The sequence below is a fragment of the Pelodiscus sinensis genome, chromosome 20 (genome assembly GCF_052426305.1).
Source record: "Pelodiscus sinensis isolate ZL-2025 chromosome 20, ASM5242630v1, whole genome shotgun sequence".
NCBI classification, from domain to species: Eukaryota; Metazoa; Chordata; order Testudines; family Trionychidae; genus Pelodiscus; species Pelodiscus sinensis.
The window spans coordinates 30,805,637-30,820,851 of NC_143071.1; positions in this window are offsets into that span (position 1 = coordinate 30,805,637).

Below are 15,215 nucleotides of genomic sequence, written 5' to 3' on the forward strand. Positions count from 1 at the left end.
GCGGTATCTGTCTCCGCTCTCCGGTCTCCTATCTGGGGGGGGTCTCTGGCGCCGCTGTAGGGTGATGCTGTTGGGGGGGGGGGCGGTATCTGTCTCCGCTCTCCGGTCTCCTATCTGGGGGGGGGGTCTCTGGCACCACTCTCGGGTGATGCTGTTGGGGGGGGCGGTATCTGTCGCCGCTCTCCAGTTGCCCAGCTGGGGGTGTCTCTGGCGTCGCTCTCTGGTCGCGCTGCTGGAGGGGGGGTTCTGGCACCACTCTCATGTGATGCTGCTGGGGGGGGCGGTATCTGTCGGCTCTCCGGTCGCACTATTGGGGGGGGTCTCTGGCTCCCCTCTCAGGTCGTGCTGCTGGGGGGGGGAGATCTCTGTCGCCGTTCTCCGGTGATGCTGCTGGGGGGTGTCTCTGGCGCCACTCTCAGGTCGCACTGCTGGGGGTGGGTCTGTGGTGCCGCTCTCGGGTCTTGCTGCTGCGGGGGGTCTCTGGCACCTCTCTCGGGTTTTGCTGCTGGGTGGGTGTCTGGGGCTGCTCTCGGGTTGCGCTGCTGGGGGGGGTCTCTGGGGCCGCTCTCGGGTGATGCTGCTCGGGGAGGTCTCTGGCGCCGCTCTCCGGTAGCGGTGCTGGGGGTGGGGTTTCTGTCTCCACTCTCGGGTAATGCTTCTGGGGGGGTCTCCGGCACCGCTCTCGGGTCGCGCTCCTTGGGGGTGGGGTCTCTGTCGCCACTTTCAGCTCATGCTGCTGGGAGGGGTCTCTGGCGCCGCTTTCGGGTGATGCTGCTCGGCGGGGTCTCTAGTGTCGCTCTCCAGTCGCGCTGCTGGGGGGGGGTCTCTGGCTCTGCTCTCGGATCGCGTTGCTGGGGGGGTCTCTGGTGCTGCTCTCCGGTCTCCTATCTGGGGGGGGAGTCTCTGGCGCCGCTCTAGGGTGATGCTGCTCGCGGAGGTCTCCGGCACCGCTTTCGGGTGATGCTGCTGGGCGGGGTCTCTAGCGTCGCTCTCCAGTCGCGCTGCTGGGGGGGGGTCTCTGGCTCTGCTCTCGGATCGCGTTGCTTGGGGGGGTCTCTGGTGCCGCTCTCCGGTCTCCTATCGGGGGGGGGGTCTCTGGCGCCGCTCTAGGGTGATGCTGTTTGGGGGGGGGGGCGGTATCTGTCGCCGCTCTCCGGTCTCCTATCTGGGGGGGGGGTCTCTGGCGCCGCTCTAGGGTGATGCTGTTGGGGGGGTCGGTATCTGTCTCCGCTCTCCGGTCTCCTATCTGGGGGGGGTCTCTGGCACCACTCTCGGGTGATGCTGTTGGGGGGGTGCGCTATCTGTTGCCGCTCTCCGGTTGCCCAGCTGGGGGTGTCTCTGGCGTCGCTCTCTGGTCGCGCTGCTGGAGGGGGGGTTCTGGCACCACTCTCGTGTGATGCTGCTGGGGGGGGGCGGTATCTGTCGGCTCTCAGGTCGCACTATTGGGGGGGGTCTCTGGCTCCCCTCTCAGGTCGTGCTGCTGGGGGGGGGGGAGATCTCTGTCGCCGTTCTCCGGTGATGCTGCTGGGGGGTGTCTCTGGCGCCACTCTCAGGTCGCACTGCTGGGGGTGGGTCTGTGGTGCCGCTCTCGGGTCTTGCTGCTGCGGGGGGTCTCTGGCACCTCTCTCGGGTTTTGCTGCTGGGTGGGTGTCTGGGGCCGCTCTCGGGTTGCGCTGCTGGGGGGGGTCTCTGGGGCCGCTCTTGGGTCGCGCTGCAGTGGGGGGGGGGTCTCTGGCACCGCTCTCGGGTGATGCTGCTCGGGGAGGTCTCTGGCGCCGCTCTCCGGTAGCGGTGCTGGGGGTGGGGTTTCTGTCTCCACTCTCGGGTAATGCTTCTGGGGGGGTCTCCGGCACCGCTCTCGGGTCGCGCTCCTTGGGGGTGGGGTCTCTGTCGCCACTTTCAGCTCATGCTGCTGGGAGGGGTCTCTGGCGCCGCTTTCGGGTGATGCTGCTCAGCGGGGTCTCTACCGTCGCTCTCCAGTCGCGCTGCTGGGGGGGGTCTCTGGCTCTGCTCTCAGATCGCGTTGCTTGGGGGGGGTCTCTGGTGCTGCTCTCCAGTCTCCTATCTGGGGGGGGGGTCTCTGGCGCCGCTCTAGGGTGATGCTGTTGGGAGGTGCGCTATCTGTCACTGCTCTCCGGTTGCCCAGCTGGGGGTGTCTCTGGTGTCGCTCTCTGGTCGCGCTTCTGGGGGGGGGGTTCTGGCGCCACTCTCGGGCTCTCCCCCCCCGTGCCTCAGTTTCCTCCTCTGCAATCACCTCATCCCCTCCCCTGGACCTGGCACCTGCCTCTCGCTCCCCAGTGGGGCCCAGGCTGCGCTTCAGCCCGGCCGGCCACTGCCGCCCGTCACCCGCAGGACCAGCCGCGGCCCCGCCCCCTAAACTGGGCCGTGGCCGGTGGTCCTGCCCAGCTCCAACCAGTCAATCTTAACGGACTGCTCTGTCCGCGAATGTGGTGTGACTAAGGGGCGCATCCTGACACTGCTGTCGGCCAAAAGGCTGTGTCTGGTGGATCTTAACGGACTGCTCTGTCCGCCAATGGAGCGTGACTCAGGGGCATGTCCTAATGCAAATGTTGTACCAATAAAAGCAAGCAGGATCTTATGAGGGGGATAAGGCAAAAAGCCACATTTATTGTAAAGATAAAGAATAAAGAAAAGATAGAAGCAAACAACGTTGTTTAGCTACTTAGTCCTATCACTGCTTAACCCTTATACACTTATATAGATAACTATTCAGTCAATCGTTCATCCATTCATTCAAGTTCTGTGTATTGTTCTAGTTCCCAGCCTGGAAGTTGCTTGTGACAGAATACTGGCCAGGTATTCTGTACACAAGTGATGGGAGTGGGGAGCGAAGTCCTGATCAGATGCGCATCTCAAGCTCCTGATGGGCTGGCAGCAGAACCTTGGACTCTGACTCCATAGTCTTTTAGTCCAGTTCTTATAGGAATTTCTTCCTAGGCCAGTCTATGGGAATTGCTGCATCATGCTGATGTCCAGGGTGGCTGCCAGGTGCTCGTCAGTGATCTCATCGGGTGGATCTCCAGTACTTGGTTTTCTCCACTTGACACCTTTTGGTTGCACTGGCACCTGACACCTTCTTCAGCCCTTTGTTGCTGCATTCTCAGGCTGGCACCTCTCAGAACCATTCATTCATCGTCCAAGCACTCTCTCTCTTACGTACATTCCCTAATTAATGTTTCCCATACAGTATTTTGCATAATAATACAAGAGTTGTAGTTACAAAAAGTTACAAAAGTTTCTGGGTGGCATTTCTTAAAACAGAGAGAGAATGAGCGCTGAGTTAGTTACTGTTATAGTTACAATGCTTCACTTTGCGATTAGGGTTAAGTGCTTCACAATGCTTTGAAGAGAACGGTTGTCAATTGTGTAACAGTAAGTTTGAGCGTGCCCTGGCGCACAGCGAGGGGAGCTGTTTCTGGCTACATAGTAGTATATTTTTAACAGTTTGAAGTTACATGACCTAATATTACATTCCTAACCAATTATATTCTAGAGGGGCAAAAATGTTTAGATTTATAATTAAACAATCCTAACAAATAATAATAATAAATCTAAACACTTCTCAAGCTTGATAACACTAAATCTAAACCCTTTCACAAGAATAAATCTAAACACTTCTCTGCTTCTTCTACTTAACAAACTTCTCCTCCTTAGACTTGTAGTTGTGGGGAACAAATTCTGGGGAGTCACTTCCACTTGGGGAATCATGTTTAATACTTGACTATGTGATCCCTACACTAAGGCTGGCCAAGAGACTGTCCCGGACTGATCATAACAGACGGTTCTGTCCGCGAATGGGCTGAGAGTACAGGGCGTGTTCGGAATCTGTGGCGCCCAATCTGAGGCTGTCCGAGGTGAATCTTAACGGACTGCTCCGTGCGCCAATGGGCGGTGACTAAAGGCGTGTTCTGGGGCTGCTGGCGGCCAATAGGTTGTCCGGGGTGGATTATAACAGACTCTTCTGTCCGCGAATGGGCTGTGACTTAGGGGTGTTTCCTGGCTGTGTGCCAGCCAATGGGCTTTCGGAAGACAGCCTTGGCGGAGGATAGTGTCGCCCAATGGGCTGTCAGCAAAGGGGATCCTGCCTCTGGTTCGGCCAATGGGCTGTCGCAGGGGGGCGTTGTCTGACTGAGCGGCCGGCGCCGCCATGACAGGAAGGTCCGAGGAGCGCGCGGGGGCGCGAGCGAATCCTGGGTCCGAGTGCGAAGCTGCCCCGCCCCCAGCCCGCCCCTTGTTGGTGTCTAGCCCGGGGGAGGAGGGGGCGCGAGGGAAGGTGGGGGAGCGGGCTGGGGGAGGGGTGTCTGGCCCGGGGGGGAGGGGGCTGGGGCTGGGGTGTCTGGCCCGGGGGGGGAGGGGGCGCGAGGGAAGGTGGGGGAGCGGGCTGGGGGAGGGGTGTCTGGGCCGGGGGGGGGAGGGGGCGCGAGGGAAGGTGGGGGAGCGGGCTGGGGGAGGGGTGTCTGGCCCGGGGGGGGAGAGGGCGCGAGGGAAGGTGGGGGAGCGGGCTGGGGGAGGGGTGTCTGGCCCGGGGGGGAGGGGGCTGGGGGTGGGGTGTCTGGCCCGGGGGGGGAGGGGGCGCGAGGGAAGGTGGGGGAGCGGGCTGGGGGAGGGGTGTCTGGGCCGGGGGGGGAGGGGGCGCGAGGGAAGGTGGGGGAGCGGGCTGGGGGAGGGGTGTCTGGCCCGGGGGGGGAGAGGGCGCGAGGGAAGGTGGGGGAGCGGGCTGGGGGTGGGGTGTCTGGCCCGGGGGAGGAGGGGGCGTGAGGGAAGGTGGGGGAGCGGGCTGGGGGAGGGGTGTCTGGCCCGGGGGAGGAGGCGGCGGCGCAAGGGAAGATGGGGGAGCGGGCTGGGGGTGGGGTGTCTGGCCCGGGGGAGGAGGGGGCGCGAGGGAAGGTGGGGGAGCGGGCTGGGGGTGGGGTGTCTGGCCCGGGGGAGGAGGGGGCGCGAGGGAAGGTGGGGGAGCGGGCTGGGGGAGGGGTGTCTGGCCCGGGGGGGGAGGGGGCGCGAGGGAAGGTGGAGGAGCGGGTTGGGGGAGGGGTGTCTGGCCCGGGGGAGGAGGCGGCGGCGCAAGGGAAGATGGGGGAGCGGGCTGGGGGTGGGGTGTCTGGCCCCGGGGAGGAGGAGGGGGCGCGAGGGAAGGTGGGGGAGCGGGCTGGGGGTGGGGTGTCTGGCCCGGGGGAGGAGGAGGGGGCGCGAGGGAAGGTGGGGGAGCGGGCTGGGGATGGGGTGTCTGGACAGGGGTGAGGTTTAGGAGCAGGCTGGGTGTGAGGGGTCTCAGTGGAGGGTGTGTGTGAGCAGGCTGGGGGCGTGGGGTCTCAGCCTGGGTGAGTGAGGGGCCACTAACTTCTTTCACAGTGCTGCCAGCACCATGGCCCAGGATCAGCCTCCCGCTGCTCCCATTGGCAGGATATTGGCAAATGGGAGTAGCAGGAAAATCCTCCAGGAAGCGGGTCCATGCCCTGCTGTGGGATGGGGAGGAGGAAGGGAAGCAGCAGTGTGCGGAGCCGATTCTAGCTCCGCTTCTTCCTTGCAAGCTGGATCCGGCAGGGAGCCTTGGGGCTTTTCCCCCACCCCCGCCCTTTCACCTCCCCTCTCCTGTGGCATGTGAGAATGGAAGAGTGTCATATAGAGAGTTAACTTTCTTTTAGGAGCAAACAAGGAATTTTTCCTTTTTTTGAGGGAGACTTAGGACAGGTTATTTAGAGCTTGTCAGAAAACTTCAGATGATGTCCACTAGCAGACATCAAGAAATGAAGAACCCGTCACTTGCTTTGGTAGTTTGTGCCAGTGGTGAATCATCCTCCCTGTGAAGTATTGGTGCCCTATGTCCAAGAGGAACGTGTCTGGTTTCACCTTCCAGCCACTGGCTCTTGTCCTGCCTTTCTCTGCACCGTGAACCGGCCCTTTGGTACCCGACATGTTCTCTCCGGAAAGGCCCTTAGACGCCCGAGTAACGTCACCTCTCAGCTTTCCTTGTACAAGCCAACCACACGGAGCTCAAGAGCAGAGGAGAAGGACTTTCTCTGCAGCCCTCCAGACTTTTTGCTCTTTGCTGCCCCGTCTCTAAGTTTCCAACAGCTTTTCAAAATGTGGCCCCTGAAGCAGGCTGCAGTCTCCAATCTCAGTCTCATGGACGCTGCATCACCTCCCTGCCCGGCTTGCTTCTCTGCTCGTGGGGCAGAGCTGGCGGGCAGGGCAGCGGGTCGGTCACAGCTCAGCCTCGCAGGGTCAGTGATGCGGCTCCCCCGGCTCCTTCTTTTTCTGCTTGTCCAGGGCCGAATCCACTCGCCCCTCAGCAGGAGCCAGGTGATGGGAAACATGCTTCTGGGCAGGCTCTACACGCTGCTCCAGTTTCACGCCATCCTCGCCGACTTCCCCTCCTGCTCCGTCGCCCCGGGTAGGTGGCAGCAATGGCGGGAGAGGCCCTCTAGAAATGGGCATGGGGGGGCTCTGGCCCGGCTGAGAAACGGGCACGGGGCGGAGGGGACATTAGAGCTGACGCTAGAGTCCCCTGTTGCCCAGGCTGGGCGGGGAGGGCCCCCCGGCGTACCAGAAGCCCACGGGCTAATCAGACTATAGAGGGTTTGTGGATTTAGGGTTTCTGCTCCAGAGGCCGTGGTGCCTCAGGCTTTAGCTGAATGCGTTACAGCAGGAGGATTTTGCTCAGGAAGGCCAGGCAGGAATAGCTGGTGGGCGGGAGGGGTGCAGCCGGCCAGGCCTGCGGCATGGAAAGTGGAGTATCGGCGGGTGACGCTAGGGATGCTCAGTGGAGCTGAATCAACGACCGTAATTTAGCGACTATATCCCGCACCCGAATATACCCTGCAGTTTTTTCTATTTGAGTAACCTCTTTTATACCCCGCACACGAATATAACCCGCAGAGCATACAAGACTTTTCTGTGCCGGGGGTATATTTGCTGGGGGTATGTTTACGGTGCGGGGGGAGGGGGGGGATAGCCACTCACCGCCCCAGGTTCCAGCATAGCCGCTAGCCTCCGGGTGGGGGAGCGCTCACCGCCCAGTTCCTGCCCAGCCTCAGGAAGGGGCAGGGGCGTGAGCACAGGAGGGAGGGGCGGGGGCACAGGTGGCTCTCCATGGCACTGGCTCCCATTCCCCCCACTTTACTGCTGATAGAGAGGCGTGGCGCGGAGGGTGTGGGGGGCAGACGGAGCCGGTACCTGCACGAAGCTTTCCAGCCAGCTCCCCGCATGTGCCAGCTATCGCAGGCAGCAGTGGCAGGCGGGGTGGGGGTCGCCAGGGCTCACTGCGGACGGAGGCAGCTGCGTGAGATGCCGGGGCAGCGTCAAAGGAAGCAGTCCGTGCTGGGGGTGGGGGCTGGGAGCGCACTGGCTGCCGGCCCCACCTCAGGAGACTATCGAATAGTCGTGGAACCGACAGTATTTTGTGCGCTTCCAGGACTATTCACTTCATGGCTGCCTAACGTCCCTGCTTGCCTTGCGGTCAGCGCGGGCTGGGGATTTGGATGGGGAGGGTTTGAAGGGGATATGCTGGTAGGGGTCCTGGATTTCATTTCTGTTGCTATTGGGTTGGAAATAGCAGAGTAAATATGCCTTATCAAGGTAACGTCACAGCCAGATCCCAAGGGAAGTATGGTTCTGAGGCTAGCTAGACCATCGGGTCTGACTTCGGTAGCAGGCAAGTTAGTTGAAACAATAGTAAAGAATAAAATTGTGAGGCATGTAGACGAACATAGTTTGTTGGACAAAAGTCAACATGGTTTCTGTCAAGGGAAATCATGTCTTATTAATCTATTAGTGTTCTCTGAAGGGGTTAACAAACATGCAGACAAGGGGGATCCAGTAGTAGTTCTTCGCGTAGTGTCCCAGTGGGTGCTCCACTGTAGGTGAAGGGTCGCCCTGAGCCTCAGATCGGAGCTTTGTATAGCAGTTTCCCCTGTTGAGCCACGCATGCCCAGGAGGCGTCTCGAGCCCTTCCCGCCTCCTGAGGTTCCTCACAAGGTTCCTCACCAAAGGCTCTTGTGTCAATTCCATGGCCATGGGAGAAGAGGGAAGGTCCTTTCTTGGATTGAGAACTGGTTAAAAGGCAGGAAACAAAGGGTAGGAAGAAATGGTAAATTTTCAGAATGGAGAGGGGTAACTAGTGGTGTCCCCCAAGGGTCAGTCCTGGGACCAATCCTTTTCAACTTATTCGTAAATGATCTGGAGAAAGGGTTAAGGAGTGAGGTGGTAAAGTTTGCAGATGATACCAAACTGTTCAGGATAGTCAAGACAGAAGCAGACTGTGAGAGACTCCAAAAAGATCTCACCAAACGGAGTGATTGGGCAACAAAATGGCAAATGAAATTTCATGTGGATAAGTGTAAAGTAATGCACATCGGGAAAAATAACCCCAACTATACGTACAGAATGACGGGGGCTACTTTGGCTATGACAAATCAGGAAAGAGATCTTGGAGTTATCGTGGACAGTTCTTTGAAAACTTCCACACGGTGTGCAACGGCGGCCAAAAAGGCAAATAGGATGCTAGGAATTATTAGGAAAGGGATAGAAAATAAGACCCAGAATCTCTTACTGCCCCTGTATAAAACTATGGTACGCCCACATCTTGAATACTGTGTGCAGATGTGGTCTCCTCACCTCAAAAAAGATATTTTGGCCTTGGAAAGGGTCCAGAAAAGGGCAACTAAAATGATTAGGGGTTTGGAACGGGGCCCATATGAAGAGAGGTTAAAGCGATTGGGACTTTTCAGTTTAGAAAAGAGGAGACCGAGGGGGGATACGATAGAGGTCTATAAAATCATGAGTGGTGTGGAGAGGGCAGATAAAGAAAAGTTATTTATTAGTTCCCATAATAGAAGAACTAGAGGACACCAAATGAAATTAACGGGTAACAGGTTTAAAACTAATAAATGAAAGTTCTTCTTCACGCAGCATGTAGTCAACCTGTGGAACTCCTTGCCAGAGGAGGCTGTGAAGGCTAGCACTATAACAGAGTTTAAAGAGAAGCTAGATAATTTCATGGAGGTTAGGTCCATAAATGGCTATTAGCCAGGGGATACAATGGTGTCCTTGGCCTCTGTTTGTCAGAGGCTGGAGAAGGATGGCAGGAGACAAATGGCTTGATCGTTGTCTTTGGTCCACCCTCTCCGGGGCACCTGGTGCTGGCCACTGTCGGCAGACAGGCTATTGGGCTAGATGGACCTTTGGTCTGATCCAGTACGGCCGTTCTTACGTAGATGGTATCCTGAGTCCACGAAAGCTCATGATCCTAGCTACATTGTTTGTTAGTCTATAAAGTGCTACCAGACCAGTTGTTGTTGTTGTTGTTGTTGTTGTTTTATTTCCAGATGCTATGAACTAGCATCCCGTGGCTACCTGCCACCTCTTCAGTCATTTCAGCATTTTAGTGTTTAAGACGGTATTATCTAGGGTTATTTTTAGTTACATATGCTTAAGGCTTTTTACGCCTTGTGTCTTTATTTGGCTCGAGTACAGTCTTCGATACAGGCTCAATGCATTATTGCCTTAATTTATAAGCATCACCTAGCAAATACTTAGTCCTGCAGGCACCAGGTATTTCACTTGCGACCCCTCTCCCCCCGGCTGTGAAGAGCGGCAGGGAGGCGGAAGGCAGCTGCCAGAAAGCCGCACAGCGTGGCCGGGACAATGGGGCTCCAGGAGCGTGGCTCAGCTACAGGAGGAGGCAAGGCAGCGGGAGAGTGGGATGCGGAGCAGAAAAGAGGCACAGAGGAGAAAGAGATGGGGGAAAGGAGCCTGCAGGGGGGAGGGTGTTAAGGACTGCGCATGCCATGAAGGAACCCGAGGAGGGCAAGGAGTCTGGTAAGAAGGGGGGGGGGGGGAGGAAGCGACCCAGGGCAGTGAGGGTGGGTGGCCACACACATTCGTTTAGCATTTTAGGGGGTGGTGGTATCACGAATGTTGAGAACCCCTGCTGTAATCCATGTTCCAGCAATAACTTAATGAGTTGAACATCACGTTTTTATGTATGTTTTACCCTAGAAATACACAAGCCTTTTACTTTGGAAATAAATCTAAATGCCTGGTGTTCTGTTCATATTCTTTTGCACGGGTGTTGCAGTTTATTCATATTTAAGAACTTATGTTTTAATTTATTGCTCACCATTTTAGAGTTAGATGTTATCACTGACTTTTTAGCTGTTCTGTTCCCCGCACTTATCAGCTCAGCGGTATTGCTCGCTGCTGGCTGGTTAGAGGCTAAACTCTCCACACCAGATTTAGTGGTTTTCTCTTGGAATGTCAACGTAGAGACGACTACACGATTAACCAATAAGCCTCAAGTTATTGGTCAATCCTGTCGATTACACGCATTCTCCCCTCTTACCCGCTGTCTGTCAGAGGCAGCAAGGAGGGAGGAGGTGTGAGCTGATACCTGTGGGAAGCCAGCTTTTAAGTCAGCTTGTCACAAGAGGGCGCGGTTGTACAGTTGATCAGCTCCCCACAAGCGTTGGATCGGCCTGTTCCCCCACCTCTGTGCTGCTGCCTCTGATACAGAGGAAGCAGTATGGTGGAAGGAGGCAGGCGGGAGCTGATATGCATGAGCACTGTGTGTGGTGGCTTCATGGACCCACCTGTCAAACCCCTTGCTGCCTCTTCTAGAGGCAAGAGGGGAAGACAGGAGCTGGTGCTGGCTTCGCAGAGCTGCCTGCCTGCCTGCCCACGCTGCTGCCTGTGCCTGAGGAGTGTGCAGAGAGGGGGCGTGACAGTCAGACGGGGCCATGGCAGCACGTTCCTGCATGGAAGCATTTGGCGCGGCGTGTGGCTTTTGCAGGGGCACGTGTTCGTGACGTATTCCAGTCAGACGGTGTCCTGGCTGCAGTGCCAGGCGGATCCTAGGGTCCCACTCCTGGAGAGCAACACCCCTCCCCTCCCCAGCCGGAGCCTGCAATGGCCCAGACAGTCTGAGAGGGCCAGAGGGAAGAGGCAGGCGGGACAGGGACTCGGGCTCAGGGCCCCACCCGTGACTGCAGCGGGAGCTGGCAGACACTGAGATGGACACGCGCCCTCTCGGGGGGTCTCTTGTTTTGACAGTTCACACCTGGCAACCCCACTCGGTCTCCCATGATGCACTGATGTGGGCGGGGGGATTGTAACTCCTTGGCGCGTTCTGGCACGAGGCAGGAGCTGTGCGTCTCACATCCCTCGCGGGGCAACAAACAGCAGTCACGTGGGCGCTGTGAGCGCTCACAATGTAGCGTCGTGCCGGCACGTGTGGCGCGGTGGACGCCCGCGCCCCGTCCCACGGACCGGAAGTGACGTTTGCTCGGTCCACGGCCTGACAGCAACCGACTGGGAACCGTGACCGGAAGGTGTCCAGGTACGTGCTCCAATCGCGCCCCCCGGGAACAGGGCTCGGAGTCGATTGGGGGGGATTTGAGAGTTCCAAAGAGGCTGCAGAAAAGCTGTTCTCAGTGGTGACAGATGGCAGAACAAGGAGCAAAGGTCTCAAGTTGCGGTGGGAGAGGTCCAGGTTGGATATTAGGAAAAACTATTTCCCTAGGCGGGTGGGGAAACACTGGGATGGGTTCCCTAGGGAGGCAGTGGAGTCTCCATCCCTAGAGGTGTTTAAGTGTCGGCTTGACACAGCCCTGGCCGGGTTGATTTAGTTGGGATTGGTCCTGCCTAGCGCAGCGGGCTGGACTTGACCTTCTGAGGTCTCTTCCAGCTGTGTGGTTCTAGGATTCTGAGAGAGCGTCTGCACTGGCATGTGCTTTTACGCAAGAGCATCCGTGCCAGTGTGGACGCTCTCTTGCGCAATAAACTCCGATGGCCGTTTTAACCATCGGCCTTTCTTGCGCAAGAAATTCCTGTTACCTGTCCGCACTGGCCTGTGCCGGAAGGGCTCTTGCGCAAGAGGCTTCTTCCTGAGCAGGAGCATCCTAGTTCTTGCGCCAGGAGCCCTGGTTGTACACAGGAGAAGGTCAGTTTCCTTGCGCAAGCACACACGGCCAGTGTAGACAGGCAGCAAGTTTCCGCGAAAGAGCGGCCGCTTTGGCGCGAGATGGCGCCAGTGCAGACACAGCATCAGTGTTTTCAAACCGGACGCAGCCGAGGCAGCCCCCCCCCAACCCGCGCCACGCTGCACTTTGTAAGGCAGCAGCAGCATCTGCCTGTCCCACACAAGCCCGCTGGGCAGTTGGGTGTGTGTGTGGGGGGGTATTTGGTGGGGGGAGCTGCCTGCTGGGGGTAGGGAGGAGCAGAGTGGGGGGTTGGGGAGGAGCAGACTGAATGAAGAGTTTGGTGGGGGGCGCAGAGTGGGGGGGTTGGGGAGGAGCAGACTGAAGAGTTTGGTGGGGGAGCAGAGTGGGGGGGTTTGGTGGTGCTGGAGTAGACTGCAGGGGGGGTTGGGGTGGAGTAGAGTGCAGGGGGGGCAGAGTGGGGGGTTGGGAGGCAGACTACAGGGGGGTTTGGTGGGGGGCAGAGTGGGGGGTTTAGTGGTGCTGGAGTAGACTGCGGGGGGTTGGGGTGGAGTAGAGTGCGGGGGGGGCAGAGTGGAGGGTTGGGGGGCAGACTACAGGGGGGTTTGGTGGGGGGGCAGAGTGGGGGGCTGGGGGCAGAGTGGGGGGTTGAGGGGCAGACTACAGGGGGGTTTGGTGGGGGGGCAGAGTGGGGGGCTGGGGGGCAGAGTGGAGGGTTGGGGGGCAGACTACAGGGGGGTTTGGTGGGGGGGCAGAGTGGGGGGCTGGGGGGCAGAGTGGAGGGTTGGGGGGCAGACTACAGGGGGTTTGGTGGGGGGGGCAGAGTGGGGGGTTGGCAGGTCCTGACGCCACAGGACAAGCCGGCTGGGCAGTTTGGGGGGGGTGTCTCTGAGGCGGGGGGGGCCGAGGGGAGCAGGGGAAGTAGCCGCGGTGGCTTGTGGGAAACGTTCCGTGCCCCAATCCCCAGCTCCCATGGGCTGTTCGATTGGGCGGGAGCAGCGGAAGTGACATCACAATCCAGCCGCTGATCCAGGGGTTGGTCTCGCGCGGTGTCACGCCCAGCGTGAGCGATGCATCCTGGGAGTTGTAGTTCCCACAGTGCGGCCTCCCGGGGCGTGTCTCAGTGCGCCCCGCCCCAATCATAGCCACGCCCCTCCCGCCCAGGCCGTCATAGCCACGCCCAGCGTGTTCCAGCCTCTCCCCGCCCCCAACTGCATCGTTGGGCGCCCCCGCAGCGCTACTCAGGCCCCGCCCCTGTCTGCCCCCGCCCCGCGGTCCTCAGCCCCCCCTGCTCTGCACAGCCCCCCCCGAGCTGCATCCCCCTCCCCCACCTTCCACCCGACCTGCACCAAGTGCTCCATTCTACACCCCCCCCCCAACCTTCCCCTGTTACCCCCCCAGGCCATTCTACACCCCCCCCAACCTTCCCCTGTTACCCCCCTCAGGCCATTCTACACCCCCCCCAACCTGCACCTGTTACCCCCCCCAGGCCATTCTACACCCCACCCAACCTGCACCTGTTACCGCCCCCAGGCCATTCTACACCCCCCACCCAACCTGCACCTGTTACCGCCCCCAGGCCATTCTACACCCCCCACCCAACCTGCCCCTGTTACCCCCCCAGGCCATTCTACACCCCCCACCCAACCTGCCCCTGTTACCCCCCCCCAGGCCATTCTACACCCGCCACCCAACCTGCCCCTGTTACCCCCCCCCGGCCATTCTACACCCCCCACCCAACCTGCCCCTGTTATCCCCCTCAGGCCATTCTACACCCCCCACCCAACCTGCCCCTGTTACCCCCCGAGTCCTTTCAACACCCCCCTCTCAACCTGCAAGCCCCTCCCCCGGCCCCCAGGCCATTCTACACCCCCCACTCCAGTGCATGCTGAACCCCCCCTCCCCTGCCCTCCAGTCCATTCTACACCCGCCACCCAATCTGCACCCCCTCCCCCAGTCCTTTCAACACTCCCAGCGCAACCTGCACCCCTCTTCCCCAGTCCATTCAATACCCCCCTGCCCAGCCTGCACCCCCGTTACCCTACCCCCAGTTTATTCAATATCCTTAGCTCAACCTGCACCCTCCTCACACTCCCTGTGCACTCTACACCTCAACCCAACCTGCACCCCCATTCTTCTCACTCTCCACTCCATTCAGCACCCCTAGTCCAACGTACAGCCCCATCCCCCCGCTTCCCAGTCCAACCTGCATCCCTAGCCCGACCTGCCCCTCTTCCTCTGCCCCCAGTGCTTCCCACACCCCCTTTCACTCCACCCCCAATCCATCACACCCCCAGTCCAACAGCACCCCCACTCCTCCTACCGCAGCCTAACCTGCCCCCCCATTATCTGTGCTGCAGCCGAACTGGCACCTCCCTTCCCTCACTTCCCCAGTGCATTACAACACTCCCAAGCCAATCTTATCCCCCATGAGTGCTCTCCCTCGCTTCAACCATATTTTTATCCTTCGGGTCCCTCGCTTTCCTTCCTCTCCACAATGCCCAAACCAACATGTCCCCTCTAGCCCCTTTCTCCATTCATGGGGTCTATCGGTCCCCCATTTTGCCCACTTTACTGCTCAGCCTCGCAGGGTCAGTGATGCGGCTCCCCCGGCTCCTTCTTTTTCTGCTTGTCCAGGGCCGAATCCACTCGCCCCTCAGCAGGAGCCAGGTGATGGGAAACATGCTTCTGGGCAGGCTCTACACGCTGCTCCAGTTTCACGCCATCCTCGCCGACTTCCCCTCCTGCTCCGTCGCCCCGGGTAGGTGGCAGCAATGGCGGGAGAGGCCCTCTAGAAATGGGCATGGGGGGGCTCTGGCCCGGCTGAGAAACGGGCACGGGGCGGAGGGGACATTAGAGCTGACGCTAGAGTCCCCTGTTGCCAAGGCTGGGCGGGGAGGGCCCCCCGGCGTACCAGAAGCCCACGGGCTAATCAGACTATAGAGGGTTTGTGGATTTAGGGTTTCTGCTCCAGAGGCCGTGGTGCCTCAGGCTTTAGCTGAATGCGTTACAGCAGGAGGATTTTGCTCAGGAAGGCCAGGCAGGAATAGCTGGTGGGCGGGAGGGGTGCAGCCGGCCAGGCCTGCGGCATGGAAAGTGGAGTATCGGCGGGTGACGCTAGGGATGCTCAGTGGAGCTGAATCAACGACCGTAATTTAGCGACTATATCCCGCACCCGAATATACCCTGCAGTTTTTTCTATTTGAGTAACCTCTTTTATACCCCGCACACGAATATAACCCGCAGAGCATACAAGACTTT